The sequence below is a fragment of the Schistocerca americana genome, chromosome X (genome assembly GCF_021461395.2).
Source record: "Schistocerca americana isolate TAMUIC-IGC-003095 chromosome X, iqSchAmer2.1, whole genome shotgun sequence".
Lineage (NCBI taxonomy): Eukaryota > Metazoa > Arthropoda > Insecta > Orthoptera > Acrididae > Schistocerca > Schistocerca americana.
The window spans coordinates 142,057,288-142,073,200 of NC_060130.1; positions in this window are offsets into that span (position 1 = coordinate 142,057,288).

Sequence of the window (15,913 nt, forward strand, 5' to 3'; positions counted from 1 at the left end):
CTGTGTGCTTCTCAAGAAAGACGAAAAATGGTCTATCGGTTCAAAAAATTGCACTGCTCGTCATAAGTGTTTATGGAATGATCAGCTTCCAGGTTGTGGTGGTTTTGGAACTGTTGTAAAAATGCGAATCCCTTAACGTGATAATTCAATGTATAGTACTACTGTATGTCAGACATACACCTGTTCTGTGAGTTCGAAGTTATAGTAGAAACATAAAATTTATTGTACTAGGTATCATTGAGTTGGTGCATACAACCAAAGATCTACATCGCTAATTGGCTGCTCACTTTTGGAAAGCGTCATATGTCCTTTTTGGAGACAGAGTAATATCATGTATTTCATCTCTTTCAACCTCAAGAGCTTGTCCAGTCCATTTAATCCAGAATGGCGACACTGTATTTGGTATGAAAAGAGGTGGAGAGGTGAACTACACGGCAAATTTCAATGTTGTCAGTACAATATTCGTTTTCAAGGCATAAGGCTACATCTGGAAAGGAATAAACACTTATTTAGGTGGAAACTTCATTGACTTCAATTTGTTATTCATTGATTTCACCATTGTGTAACACAGAATTGATGCGGTAATGTATACCGATATGCTATTCAATAGCTGTTCCCATTTTTGAATAACTCATAGTAAATGTGATATAACTTCCGTAGAAATGATACCACTTTGCTTGCATTACTTCAACGTCCGACTTACAAATCCAGTCTTATGGGACCCTTAGAAAATCTCCTATGTATACTCTGCAAACATTTATTCAGTGGCAACTCATCTTGGGAGCCGCATGCGCGTCCCAGCAGCCAGAGCTCACTGCCCGGTGAGCTCGAGGGCAGCTTCAGTGCTGGCGTGTCCGCCCCGGTAGCTGAGTGGTCAGCGTGACAGACTGTCAATCCTAAGTGCCCGGGTTCGATTCCCGGCTGGGTCGGAAATTTTCTCCGCTCAGGGACTGGGTGTTGTGTTGTCCTAATCATCATCATTTCATCCCCATCGACACGCAGGTCGCCGAAGTGGCGTCAAATCGAAAGACCTGCACCAGGCGAACGGTCTACCCGACGGGAGGCCCTAGCCACACGACATTTCCATTTTTTCAGTGCTGGCGTGCATTAGTCATATGCGATCGCTACAGATTTCACACCCTATTCTTGCCAGCCCTCTGGCTGTACTCCCGAGGCACGTCTTTCATATTCCCTCCACCAGATGGACTTGGTGGCCTGTGCTGCGTCGGAAGCGAGGATACAGTTATGTGCAGTCAGTTGGAGCTGCAGTCTGGTATGAAGGTAGTTCAGTTTTTCTTCTCGAAGTGTCGTGCACATGTATGGTACTGGTTACAGTTCTTGTAGAAAATATCGTACTTTCCCATCATACATATTTGACACGTTTTGATGGCTACGATTCAACTTGTCAGTAAGTATAAGTGCACTTTATTCTCAAACGTTGTTGCTACACATTGTCGGTAATCAGCCACTATCCATTCCACACCAATTTACTTTAGTGGTAAATTTTACAAACATAGCACTTTAACAAATTATATTTATTATATGATTCAGAGACACCGAAGAAGTGTACACCGCACCTTTAGGTTATCAAATTAGTAGTATGCATGTGGTGTCCCTCTCTGCCCGAAGCTTCCACTGATGGACGGTGGGCCGACTACCGACTGTCTGACTCTTACGCCTTAGGGGAGACAGGCAGTTGACATCTCTGACCAACCTTCTGGGCGAGCAGGAGTGGTATGCGATGGCAGGCTTCCCAACCATGGAAAGGGAGCTCTCCATGAAAAGGTTTGTTTAAATAAAGATGCAAGTGTTCATGCTACAAAGCATACAGGTTCGACTTCAACACAGGGAATAAGTCGAGGCAGTGCATCTGGAGGGTCTGTCCCTCCTGGTGTTTGTTTAAATAAAGATGCAGGTGGAAGGACTCAAACTTAGAGTTAGGAGAAGCAGTGATCATACACGTCTTAGTGAATAGTAGCTTACAGTAGGACTCAGCCAGTATCTCAAGTGTGGACCAGTATGCCGGAATTCTTCAGTGTTATAAAAGTAGTCATGTCATAGAGCCACAGGCAGCATTTCAAGTCAGCCAGCATGACAATGCGCCATTTTAAATTTCCTGCCAATTTATACTTAGGACAACCACCCTCTTTCCATAGGAAATACACCAGCGCAGTTGCTCTATTTTTTGAATTTCTCGCGATTTTTTACATAGGGCAATTGGCCTCTTTCAGAAGGGGGCAGGCTGGAGGTAGGGAAAGCCCATGATGTCACTGATGACGTCGTCGGTGACCTACTTTGTCCGCAAGTTCCCCTATACTATTATACTTTCGTAAAGCAAACATCTATCAGCGGAAAAGTGCTCGTATTGGAGTTCAGAAAAGGCGAATATGCTCCTGTTTAAGAGTCTAAGAGAAAAGTGGGGTACTGTCTTCCTCGGCACCTTTAAAAATTCTCCCAAAAATTTTGGCATGTGAACATATGCACACTCTTTTTGAGATGCGGCTCTCACACCCATAAGCTCCCCTAACTGCTCTCTCACACGCGCTAGTCCATCACTGTAAGTCGCTCATACTCACCCACTACTAGTTGTCCTTTCTCTCTCACTCATTCAGAAGAACTCATTGACATTAACTCTTTGTATCTCTCTGTCATTTTCTCCTGTCTCACTGCCACAGTCTCCTTCGTTCTGTCCTACTACTACTACTGTCTCCTCTGTCACTGTCTTCTTCTTACTCTATCTTACTGCCACTATCTCATTCATTCCTTCACACTCCTGCTGTCTCTTCTCACCGACACTATCTCTCTCTTCCTCATTGTCATTGTCGTACAATTTGCCTTTTATTATCACTGGCTGTCACCCACTTCCACTTTCTCCTTCTCTTTATTCCTCTTCCACTGACATTGTCTCCTTCATTCTTTTCCTAGCGCTGTTCTGTCACTGTCAGCTATGTTCCACTGCCACTGTGTCCCTCTCTTTCCCTCACACTGCAAATACCTCCACGTCCAATATTTATTAATTTTCCATCTCTTTACCATTGCCACTGTCTCCTTGTCTCTCAACATATAAAAATGCGAATATGTTCATACGCCAAAATTTTTGGAAACATTTTTAAAGGTTCAGAGGGAGGCAGAATGAGGCAGCTGGTATCCCACTTTTCAGTTAGAGTCTTATAAACCAACAGGAAGATATCCGCATTTTTTGTGCTCCAATAAAAGCATTTTTCTACTGATTCTCTTCCTTCCCCTGCTACACCAGGGCTTGTCACTCAGTAAAATTTTGACAGTTTACTTATCTTACATGATATACTACGAACTATGTATGATGGGCACCAGGCAGATTCCAAAAAAAATGGCTCTGAGCACTATGGGACTCAACTGCTGAGGTCATTAGTCCCCTAGAACTTAGAACTAGTTAAACCTAACTAACCTAAGGACATCACAGGCATCCATGCCCGAGGCAGGATTCGAACCTGCGACCGTAGCGGTCTTGCGGTTCCAGACTGCAGCGCCTTTAACCGCGGCAGATTCCATATTTTTAGATTTCTGGGAAGTGTTGTAGGCTGTTAAAGAAGGTATGAGTATATAGAATGGGTTCACGTAAATGTGAGTAGCTAGAACACTTCTCAAGTTATACAGCTCAGTATGTTGTCTTCGATGAGAAGTGTTCATATGAGACAAGGGTATCGTCAGGAGTGCCACAGGGAAGTGTGACAGGACTGCTGTTTTTCTCCACATACATAAAGGATTTGGCAGACAGGGTGTGCAGAAATCTGAGGTGTACAGTAAGGTATCGAAGCTGAGTGATTGTAGGAGGATACAAGATGACTTAGACAAAATTTGTAGTTGGTGTGATGAATGACAGCTAGCTGTAAATGTAGAAAAATGTAAGTTAATGCAGGTAAGTAGGAAAAACAAACCCCTAATGTTTGGATGCAGCATTAGTAGTGTCATGGTTCACACACTCACATTGTTTAAATACCTGGGCGTAACGTTGTAAACCAATTTGAAATAGAATGAGCATGTGAGGGATGTGGTACAGAAGGCGAGTGGTCGACTTCGGTTTATTGGGAGAATTCTAGGAAAATATGGTTTGTAATGTCGCTAGTCAAAACGCAATAGCATTTATTGCACTACTTTGCAGTACGGCTCGCAGCTTTGTAGCTGTTGTCGGTGACAGAAACAGCCGCTTGTATCTTAGCGTGACGCATTCGCACCTGTCGCTAACCTAGCCGTGGAAAGCGGCACCTGTGTCAATTCGAGCGACAGTATATTCAAGAACCCTAAGAATCTAAATAAACTATATTAAATACTATTCAATGTAGTTAAAAGTCAATATACTGCCCTTCATTATTAAAAAGGAGATCATAAAAAAACTCAGCTTTCTAGCGGGAATACTTTCATAGTTAGAGAAAATGACCTAAAACACCCCAAACCGACACTTGTAAAATTAAAGTCAGTTAGGATTCATAACAGTTTGTCTTTTAGTATCATTTGGAATATTTACTGAAGTACACAAAATGTTAGGTCAATTTGTTTTAATTTTAATAATTAGAAATGTTAAATATTTTTCATTTTCGTAATATAAAATTCAGAAAAGATCAGTATTTATTTAATGTGTTGTTGTGTGAGTAAATGAGAATGAGTGAGAGTGTGTATGTGGGACGTACGAAAAAATTCAATATTATTTCATGTTAAACATTACGTAACTATGTCATGGGAATATGTTAAGCAAGCAAGTTGCAATGAAAAATGTAATTTCCCCACCGTGCTGATGACGTAGCTTTTGTAAAAAGGCAGCTAGAATGGCCATTTGCAGAGTAACAGTTTTCTAAAGTTATTTCAAGATTAGTTTTCTTTTCGTTTGGTTTTCTTAAACATTTTATTAATATTTGCATGATGAAGTGACATAAATGCATCTGTAAATGTTAATTGGCGTAAGAAAGTTTTAGCGCGAAAAAGAACTGGAAGGATTGTTTTGATTTGCTGGTCATTTTGAACAACCAACCAGAGTTAAACAATACCCGCACACTGCTAGGTAATTATACCTGGCGAGAAGCAGACTGAAGAGGAGTCGCTAGTCAGCTATCGGACATGCGGGTCATGATGAACTTTTCCGTCTTCATTATGTGTAAAATGAAGAAATAATTGGCTTCTCGCGTCCAGATTGATGGCCAGAATAGCAGTTGCATTTACGGACTGTGTCATGAAGTTTGGAAGTTTTTGGATTGTTTTTTTTTTTTTTTTTTTGGAAGGAGAACCGCGTGTGAACTTTCGGCCTTATTAAAATTCCACGTGGCATGTTTCATATTCGTTTATGGAATATTTGGCGAGCAGTTTCTGTTTAAGAAATCCTCTGAAAAGGACCGAATGTGAAGCTCATATATAGCAGCAGAGTATTGACTGTGAAATCGCGTATTCAATAGGGTCGGACTTACGTGCATTTCTGGCTGCTTTGTGTGTGAAATGTATGGCATGACTGTGAACTGAGAACAGTGATCTGGTTAGCTAAGTAATTCGGGCTGATGGCATGTGTTTATTTTTGAACCTAAAGAAATAAAACAACTCGTTGCAGAATTTTGCCATTTTTCTAAAGAGATGTAGAAATCACCCTCCACCCGAAATTTGTTATAAGATATTACAGGACAGCTTGCTACCAGAGTTTACGCGGACTTTGCTAACGTTAGTATTGACGGTGGTTTTCTTCAACGCTGCTTTTAACATCGTCTGGACAGTATCTACGTATGCAGAAACACGGGCTGGTGATCAGACGCCGTACTGAGGTAGGCGGAACTTTAGTAGTGCACAGTACGACGAGAGTCAGTGAACATTTACGCCACAATCATAACCCGCCCCGCCGCAGGTTCATCTGCAAGGGAGACCGCATGTAGGACGCTAGTGCAACCTATTCATGTGTACTGCTCGAGTGTTTTGGATCCGTAGCAGACCGGACTGAAGGAAGACATCAAAGCAGTTCAGAAGCGGGCTGCCATATTTGTTACTGGTGGGTTTGAACAACACGCAGATGACTGAAGTTAAGTGCTATCGTGTTTGGAAGGGTGACCATCTGGGCCTGCCGGGAGATGTTGGCAAGTGAGGTGCACTCGCCCCCTTGTGAGGCCCATTGAGCAGCTCCTTAACTCAGAAGTAGCGGCTCCGGTTACGAAAGCTGACAACGGCCGGGAGAGCAGTGTGCTGACCACATGACCCTCTGTATCCGCATCCTGTGAAGGCTGTCGGCGGAGGATGAAACGGCGGCCGGTCGGTACCGTTTGGTCTTCCTAGGCCTGTTCGGACGGAACTTAGTTTCTTTTTCAGGGCTACAACATGGGATTCCCAGAGCCCCTCTGATGATAACGGAGACACTTTATAACATATTTCTCCGTCCTACATCACTTTATAAGCTATGTTTTCGCGTCATATTGGATTTTACGTGCGTGTTTTACGTGTGCAAGTAGAATATCTCTCAAACGGATAACATTCTCCATCTATTTCCTGTGCATAACAGTTTTGGAATCCGCGGCTCGATTGTAGTACCCAGAAACCATGTTTCTCCATAGCAGGCAAAGATTTTTGAAAATGGGGAGATTGCGCTTCTAGATCCACTGCTGCTGGCGAAAAATTGATAAAAAACGCTTTTTTTCGGGTTTTCTCAGGTTTCAGTTATGAACTAAATGGTGGCTTCATAAGTCATAAGCCCCTTAAGGTGCACCGTAGACGACATCTAATGCAAAAGAACCAACCTATTTGCTCCATTTGCCTAAGCTGGGGTAAGTGTGTAATAGTCAAACTTTGACCTTGTACTATAGGATAGTTACACTAAGAAGACCCTTCTGTTAGTTACATAAATGGTGCTTATCCCGAGGGCTATCCAAAGCAGTTGACCATGCTTTTATACCACCTGTAGAACCCTAGGTACAAGCCCCGGAATAATTCCGTTTTCACGCGGAGCGTTTTGGAACTCATTGGTAGCTGTTGTTGTTGCATGCATACCGATGACCATTAACACATCTTACTGTGTTGACTGTTGAGATTGTCTTCGGTTTTTGTTGAGGATTTTTTCTAGCAGTTTGCAGTTCCATTAAATAAAACTGAAAATAAGAACTCGAGTACACTGGACAGCAGCACCCTTATTGACAACACACATTGCTCTTGCACCGCAAGACGTAAAGAACCACTGGGCTAATGAGACACTGCTGAGAGCACGTTTGTCTCTTCGCAGTATTGGTCTCTGAGACTCGTGTGTGTGTGTGTGTGTGTGTGTTTGGGGTTAATGGGCGCTCAACGTCGAGGTTATCAGCGTCGTACAAATTGAAAAAAAAAAGAATGTGAGTAACATGGCTAAAACTGTTGTCACAGTGAGGAGGGATACCGACAAGAAGACTTTCACTGGCTGCCACCTCATTTGTGATGACCCACACAATCATTGTATCTAGCACGTCTTGAGACAACGGAGAAAGTGCGAAAGATGCTATACCTGGGATTCAAACGTAAGTAAAACAAAAGAGGAGCTAAACTATTGCCGCAGTGAAATGTGACTGGCTGGCCACTTCCTTAAACCTCTCACCATATTCGTTCAGCTTAACCTAAAATAGGGGGCAGATTTGTCGGCAAATCTGTAGCTGCCCTCTGAACTGAAAATAAAACGCAGTCTAATAAAATGTGATGCACAGTGATCTGAACGCCTCAGCCACCACACACTGAAGGGTCCTTTCGCCAGAAAAGGGTTGTGGCCTTTGAAAGGAGGATCTCATCCCACCTGCATGGGAGGGATGTATACCTCAGCCATATTGTAGGCTTTACTAGAGGCAGCTTATTGTCTGCCACTGCCAGCCACTCTTCTTCCCATCGAAACATGACTCTGTACGTCAACAGTGACGCGATAGCATGTAGGGGGATGGCACAGTGAAGTATCTGAGGGTCACGACATGTCTCCTTGACTGCTACATCTAGCAATACCCATGTGCCCTGGAACCCAGCGGAAAGGCACCTCCTTCTACATACATACTCTGCAAGCCTCCATACGCTGCGTGGGGGAGGATACCCTGTACCACAACTAGTCGTTTCCTTTCCTGTTCTACACGCAGATAGAGCGAAGGAAAAACGACTGTCTACATGCCTCTGTATGAGCCCTAATTTTTCGCATCTAGTTCATGAAACTGGCGAAAAGGCGGTATAGCATTTTGTGCTGGTGTAGGCGTTGCTTGGACTGCATTAGTAGTTTGGTTCGCCAGGAGCTGTTATACCGTGTTTCGCAGCGAGGCTATTTGCTGGCTCTAAAACTGAAACATCTGCATTGTCTACGTTGCATCTAACGCTGGGATACGTGGGGTGGGCATGTTGGAAGAGACAAATGCAAGAAACAGACAAGGCAAGCAAGAAAATTAAGTACAAAAGCAAAGAAAATTTCTGCAATGCTCACCTGAAAACTCTGATTAGCAAAAACAACATACGCGACTGTTAAAGCAAGTAAACACACTTGCAAAGAAAAGACAAGAGAGAATTAAGGCGCCAGCAAAACACAAAAGAAAATTCCGTGGCCTCGAGACCCGGGGTTCTTGTTACAACTCGTCGCCAATGTAGTATCCTGCCCACTCGTCTAATATGGGTGCCTAGGAAGCTGTTTTCTCGGATCGCTAGACAACAGTTAAAGCAAATCGTATTAATGAAGTTCATTTCGGCAAATTAATTGACAATACTTAACTTTGCGTACTCACAAAGGTGAATGTCCTTCAATATACACAATTTCAATGCAAGCAAATAATACAGTTCATAAGTCACTGCTGTAGGGTTTGTATGACGGCTTGTCTTTTACTGCGGCCGCGACTCGGCGGGACGGCGCTTATATTCTCTTCGTATAGATGCCGCTCCAGTCGTAGTATCGATATAGTCAGCGTACTATTGGCTGACGTCTTCTCCCAGCTCTCTCTACTCTTGCGTTCTTCATCGTCGCTCTGGCGCTTGATGTTACGCCTTTAGCTGTATTTCATTGGCAATAATGTATGGTCTAAAACGTATCTAATAGTAAGTTACCCCCTATCATACCATTCGCTACAATATTTGTAAATCAAGTGCACGTGTTTCACAAATAGCTTTATTTCACAATGACTGTTATGGCTTATAAGGGGGCGAATGGTTTACTAAGAAGCTAAAACGCTACAATACCACATGTACAAAAAGAACAGATTTGTTAAGAGCATACTTCTTCAAAATCGACTGAGAACGTTACGAAACTAAAAATTCATGTGGAACGAAAGTAGGCGTTTTCTTTTCTCACAAGGAAATTAAAGTTTTAAGGAAAAAATAAGTTCATAAAACGATGTTTCGAAGTCTTATACTCTGCCACGAATTTGCACAATGTAAAAATCAGGAAGTGGATTTTACTGCTTTTTCCCGTCCCTGCCCGGTTTGGGTCAGTGCAGTTCTTGCCACAACGGCGTGCAGCGTGAACGCAGCCTCACAGGGGAGGTGCGACCGCGTTTTGTTTTTATGCAGTGTTATTTCCTGACATTTTGTACGTCGCGATCTGTATTTAAGGTAGTCTGTTACCTCTAATCTGGAATTCCTCATTTTGGAAGCTTTGCGGCGTGGAAGAGGGTTGTTAACGGCGCCGGTGTCATAGTTCAATTCTTTTATCTTGGCGGCTCGCGCATGCCCGCCCAGACGCGGGAGATAGCTGCGTTGCCAGTTGCAAACGACGCACGAGACCAAGAGAAGCAGCGCCGTAGTATAGTATAGTTCGCAAACTTACGTTTAGGAGGGAGCGCGCAGTTTATGAAGTAGAAGCCACCACCGCCGCATTAACCCTTTCGCTGCTACAGACGTGCTCCCCGCATTCCGCGCTGTGCGCGATTTTGTCATCACTGCACTGCTCGCCTGTGCTGACACATGGTGTTCCGACTGCTTTGACACGCTTATCATTCGATTTCACAAAAACTATTTAGCCGAAAAATCTGATTTTTACACATCTTCTTGACCGATACCTTCCCCCCATAAATGACTTAATTTTGTTTCTATGTTCAACGCAGTTATTGTGCAGCATTAAATGTAGTAAAACATTGCACGAAATATTGAAGAGTTTGCAGAGGTCCATAGCGTATACTTTCCTTATGGTCGATTTTAGTTACCACAATGTTGAGAATGAAATGTGGACAATATACCTAAATTTCATATAAAATTTACTATATAACAATATCTCATTTAATTTAAGTACCAGATAGGTGTCTATGTAATATTGAGAAATATTCTGTCTTTCGCAACTGTAACAAAAGTTTTATTTATACCAGAGTCGTTTCGCTTTTTTCTAAAAAGTTCTGATTAAAATTGGCGAAGTACACAAAACTGAATTGTGGACGTAATAAAACATAGGAACTAAAATATATTGTCAGTGAGGCGCAATGCGCAAAAAATTTTTGTTTGTCACAACGGACAGCAAATACTTGCCAAAACATAGATCAGTTGACGAAAACATTGAATATGATGATGTTGCCAAAGCAGCGAAGCAAATAATTGCGTCAGCCAATCAAGTAGCTCGGCAACGTACGAGCCGAAATTCTGCTCTAAATAATACTTTTAATACTGTAGAAAGAATATATTTCAATATGAATAGTAAAACAGTGACTGCAGAAGAGAAGATATACAAACAAAACAGATAACATGAATATTGTATGTATGCCTTTTCATTGTTTTTAATTGCTGTGAAAAATATTGGGGGACAAAATTAGAAAAACCGAAAACTCATTATGATTATAATGAAGAGACAAAGAACTAGAAACTTTTAAAAATTACGTTCAAACGAATAAAATTCATGAAGTAAGACCCTTCGATATTGTTTTTAAATAAACAAAATACTGTTCACCTAACAGGGTTTGAACTCAAAACCTTTCACTTGGTAGTCAAATATCTTACCCATTACGCTAATGCAGCTCGTCTTATAATCCCTTTCTGGAGGACTCTAAGCAGCACGCAAAATACCGACAAACACTGTTGATACGACTATGAATTATTCCCGTTTCGTCGAAGTACAATAGGAAATAAACAATTACCACTGTTCTTTATTGCGAAAAAGCGGTTCGTGAGAATGATACGAACACTTTTCCTTGCTATCTCCTGAATTAGGAGGCTTATTGCTTGTTTGGTTTAATTAATCAATAGAATATGAAGCAATTGGTATAGAGAATGCTTTTTCCAAACTTTCTATAAAGAAAGTCTGCTATCAAGACATTGCTTTTGTTGAATTACTTTATTTATGACTGAAAATTTCTAAAACTGAAGCCACTAGTCCATAGTCTGCACTGCAGTCAAGCTCTGGCAACGTCGTTCTCTGTTCATTGGCTGACTGTGTTTTGTGACGTCAGATGCGCAGAACGAACCTAAACTCGGCCGCCGTCGTCAACGACGCGCACTTTAGTGAAGGGATAGCAAAACTAGTGCTCTCACTTTCCGCTCATGTGGTGTGCGGCGTGTGAAATATTGAGGCGTTAAATTATGTAACAGAATTGCAAATTTGCTTAGGTACAAACGAATAAAACACTTATATTGACAGTTTGCAACGAAAGCTTATTTCAGTGGAATAAAAAGTAATTAGAAATCAACCTCAGAACAGTAAGACGTCAAACACCTTGCACCTCGATATCGCCTGTGTCTACGAGCAGTCCTGTGACACACACAAATGCGAGGACGTGCTGAATAGTAATACCCCAGAATTTTTTATGTGAAAACTCTCGAAGCTTTTTCAATAAAACAAACGTTATTAACATTCCACACCTTTATTCTTCATGTCTGCCTGTTTATTTTTCAACATAGTCAACCTGGCGACGATCAAATTTGTCCCAACAAGAGAGCACTTTGTTGATACCGTCACTGTCGAATGTTTGACTTTATTGATGGAGCAACAACCTCACTCCTGTCTGCACCGCTTCATCACTATGAAAGTGAAGTCCTGGAAGGTGCTCTTTAAGTTTTGGAAAAAGATTCTGTCTTGGTTTTCGGCGTCAAAATGGTGAACACAGCTTTCAGCACTTGTCAAAACGCAAAAGAAATTGTTGACAGATGTCGAATATCGTCTGTTTCGTGTCAGGATTGATCATTCGGGGTCCCCACCGTGCACACATTTTTCTGCACCACAGTTCTGCAATGATGGCCTGTACACGCTCTCGTGATATGCCACACTTCCCTGAGAGCTATTTCTGTGTTATCTAATGATTTTCTTCGACGAGCTCATCAAACCGATTGTGATGAGGCTGATCGGTTCCCGTACGCGGTCGTCCACTCCGAGCTCTATCACACACATTGAGGTGAGCACCATCCTCTCTTTCATTGCGAGCACGAACGCCTCGGCGTCGCACATGACTGACATCTGTGTACACAGCTTCCGTTCCCCTATGGATGAACTAGATTTCAATTGGAGACACGTTTTCTACTGTTAGAAACTCGATCACACCACGCTATTTCTCACGCAGCGACATACTCGTTGTTACGTTAAACACCGACTTGTTAAACGCTACAATTCTTAACCCTCTGGAAGCAGAAGGTTGCGACTTGTATCAGCAAAGCCGGAAAGTCGACCGAGTAACATGCGTGACATGTGATAACCGATACTGAGGCCAGAATAAAAAATTCGCAGGCATTACTTTTCAGCACGCCCTTCTAGAATTTCACGACTACGACGAGAATGCAGAAGTATGCTGGTGGGGATGGAAGCAAGAAGAAGCGTAGTTAACAAATTATTCGATGCCACGCTGTAATCAATTCATTTGACGATTCAGAATACAAGAAACGGAAAATGATGTTCATTAAAACAGAATTTAACTGTAAATATTGACAATGTGCCATTCTGCGCCTGCGTGTGTTTTTCGCCTTGAGATTAATACTTATAATGCGTACTAACTAGCCTGTTCGTTGCCTTCGTAATGTCCCCCCTCTTGCTTGGTCCCTAAATGAGGTAAAGAAATTAAAACAGTGTCACTGATGGTTCCTTCGTATCTTTCCAGCGACTTTTTTTGAAGTGTTGTTGTTTGGTATTAGTAAAGTACACCATTATTCTGCTCATATGAGGTACTGGATCGAGGTTGCTAGAAGGCTTATAAATTGTATTCGAAACCCAAAGTCTCAAAGGAAGTGTGTACTTGATTATCCGAAATTTCCCTGTTAGTTTACGTAGCTGTGTAAATAAAAGCCAGAAGAAACCATAATTTATCCATTGGTGTAGCTCATTCGAACAGCAGCGGAACAAAATATCAATCATAATCTTCCATTGACAGTTGTAACGCTATAACCAACAGCTGAGTCAATGGTAAACCATGGCTGTGATCACAAATTCATAGCTATCTGTGGCTGTGGCATAGTCCATACGACATTTCGATTGTTGGGTAATATACTGCGACACGAATTTGTCTGTCGTCACGGTGTTAAATCAACAGAAATTGTTGCATAGTTCTACCTGCGTCACCGGCTTCTCGTTATCGTCTTTTCTTGTTGGGCTTTTCCTATTGCCTGAAAACGAGACACTGAGGTAAATGTGCGTATTCTGCGTGACGAAAATTCCAACATTCCATTTTTCCAGGTTCACTGATCATGTGCATCGGTACCAAATAGTAATTGGAAAACTGAATGAATAATATTAATTGTAGTAACAATAACAAACTAATAATGACTGCAGTTTACTGCTTTATTGGAGGTTGACAACTAAAAATAAAAATAAATAAAAGTAGGATGATCCTTCAGTTGTTACAATGCAAGGGTTTTGTTAGCGTTTGTTTTACTGAATTCCGTTCTAGCTATTTGCAGGACAAAAAGAAAAAGAACTGAAGCGATACACATCGGCAGTCCAACGAGATTTGTACCAGCAACTTCACTTTCCTTACAAGGGAATGGTCCAGTTGGACTGTAGAAACCCATTCTGAAATTTTTCACGCAGCAAAAACACACCCAAAGAAACGCTCTGTCAGAACTTTAATTGCTAAGGAGCACTGCAAATCTTTTAAAAAAGATGTACAAGTTACTCATTTTTACCGAGCACTAGCGCGCGAATCGGCGAATACGGAGACAGCCGCGGCAACAGGACGTAGCGCCGCGTAGGGCGAAGTCCAAAGTGCACACATGTCAATTTTAAGAGTTAAACCATAGAAATAATGTCTCAAATTATTAATTCGTTGAACAACTTGGAATTCATATCGACAGCTAACGTGTTGTAGATGCAGATGTTACACAAATGACTAGTGGAGGAAAAGTAATCAAAGCAGCGTATGATGCTACATTACAGTCCATTTCCATCAGTCAGAACTTTAATGTGATTACCTTGAATGTTTTATAATAATTCCTGTAGCATAGATCGTGTGATAATTTTAGGGTAATTTAGATTTTGCCAGTTGTGAAACAGCTCCTTGTTTATTTCCTGTGGTCGCCACAAAAATGCGAATTATGTATTCGATGACGAAAACAAACGTTTTCCATTTCGCCAGGCGCAACTGACAAAAGAAAAATTAATGTATTCAGGTTTTTCACAGAACTTATCAGATTTATTTAGACAGAATTGTAATGGAGTAAAAGATGGTCGTAGCCGTTGTTATGCTTATTGTGCTGCGTACCAGGCATACTTCGCCCAATTCGTAAACTGTGGTGATGCAAACTGAAAATGAAGAAATCACTAAGTATAAGAATATTGTTCCACTGATAAACCGGAAGTGACAATGAACTATCAGACACGTTATCTTCTCCAAGGGAAGTGGAAGTCTTACAACGCAAATTGTCGAGCCTGAATGCGCCTACTTATAACTCCCTTAGAGACCATGAACGGATTGGCCTACATTGTTGCATGAAAAGAGAACAAAGTCACCTGGTTCAGAGACGGCTTTTCTGAACAAGGAAGTGGAGTAAATTGGTACAGCATAAACATTTCGGAAACCCATGTACATCTGAGGTACAAGGCCTTACTGTATCTAAAATACAGCCATTAGAGTCACAAAGTTTACACGGGGCCTTTAGTTATATGTTTTGTAACATTTCGTAGTGTTTTACAATCGATATTGCAATTCAGCTCTTGCTGTTAAGCCAAGTTTACATTTAATTGCAACTTTATTTAATTTTAGTTAGTTTTTATCATCATGCCTCCATGGTTATGCCTTATATATTCTTCCAGTAATATTACAGTCACTGTGATTACAGTTTAATGGTCGGCTGTCAAGATCACTCTGTCTTTATGTTGTGTACTGCGGATTGCAAGCTTAAATCTGTATCACTATTTTTTATTAATTGAGAAACATAGTGTTTCATTACTTCTGAACGTTTTGAGACGTCAGAATCATCCTAAAGCAGGAAGCTTAACACGTTTGTTTGATAATATGTGCGATGTACCCGTAATGTTGGCAACAGTTGTCTGAAGCTCCGAGTAGTATTTGGCGTCGCTATTCGAAAGTGCATGTCAACCAGCATAGATGTCAGTTATTAAAGCACGTTGTAAATATTATTGCCAGCTTTTGTTTTATCATCAGACGACTTAATAAATTTATGAAGTTGTTTGTGTGTCAACAAAAAGAGTGTCGTTTCGCCAGTAGGAAGATGGTAGTTGCGATGTGACTGAAATCTATGTATTTAAGAGTATGTGAATTGTAATTTTTGCATGCTAGGAAACAGTAGTTATTACACAGCACCAAGCAACAGCAGTGTTTGTTGACGGGGAGTGAAGTACATCTGACGACAACCAACAGCTGGAATAGTTTGCCATGTTCTGTAGCCACCAAACACGTCTGGGAGGAAGCTTTTGTGTACCTTCCATGTAAATTGTCATTGTGGTATATTTGTTCGGGTTTTTTGTCCTTTTGCATCGCCAGCAGAGTTCATAAATGCCAAAACCCTACTGCAGATTACAGTCACTGCATGTTAAGAATAAGAATCACAAAATAACCTTTAAATTTTA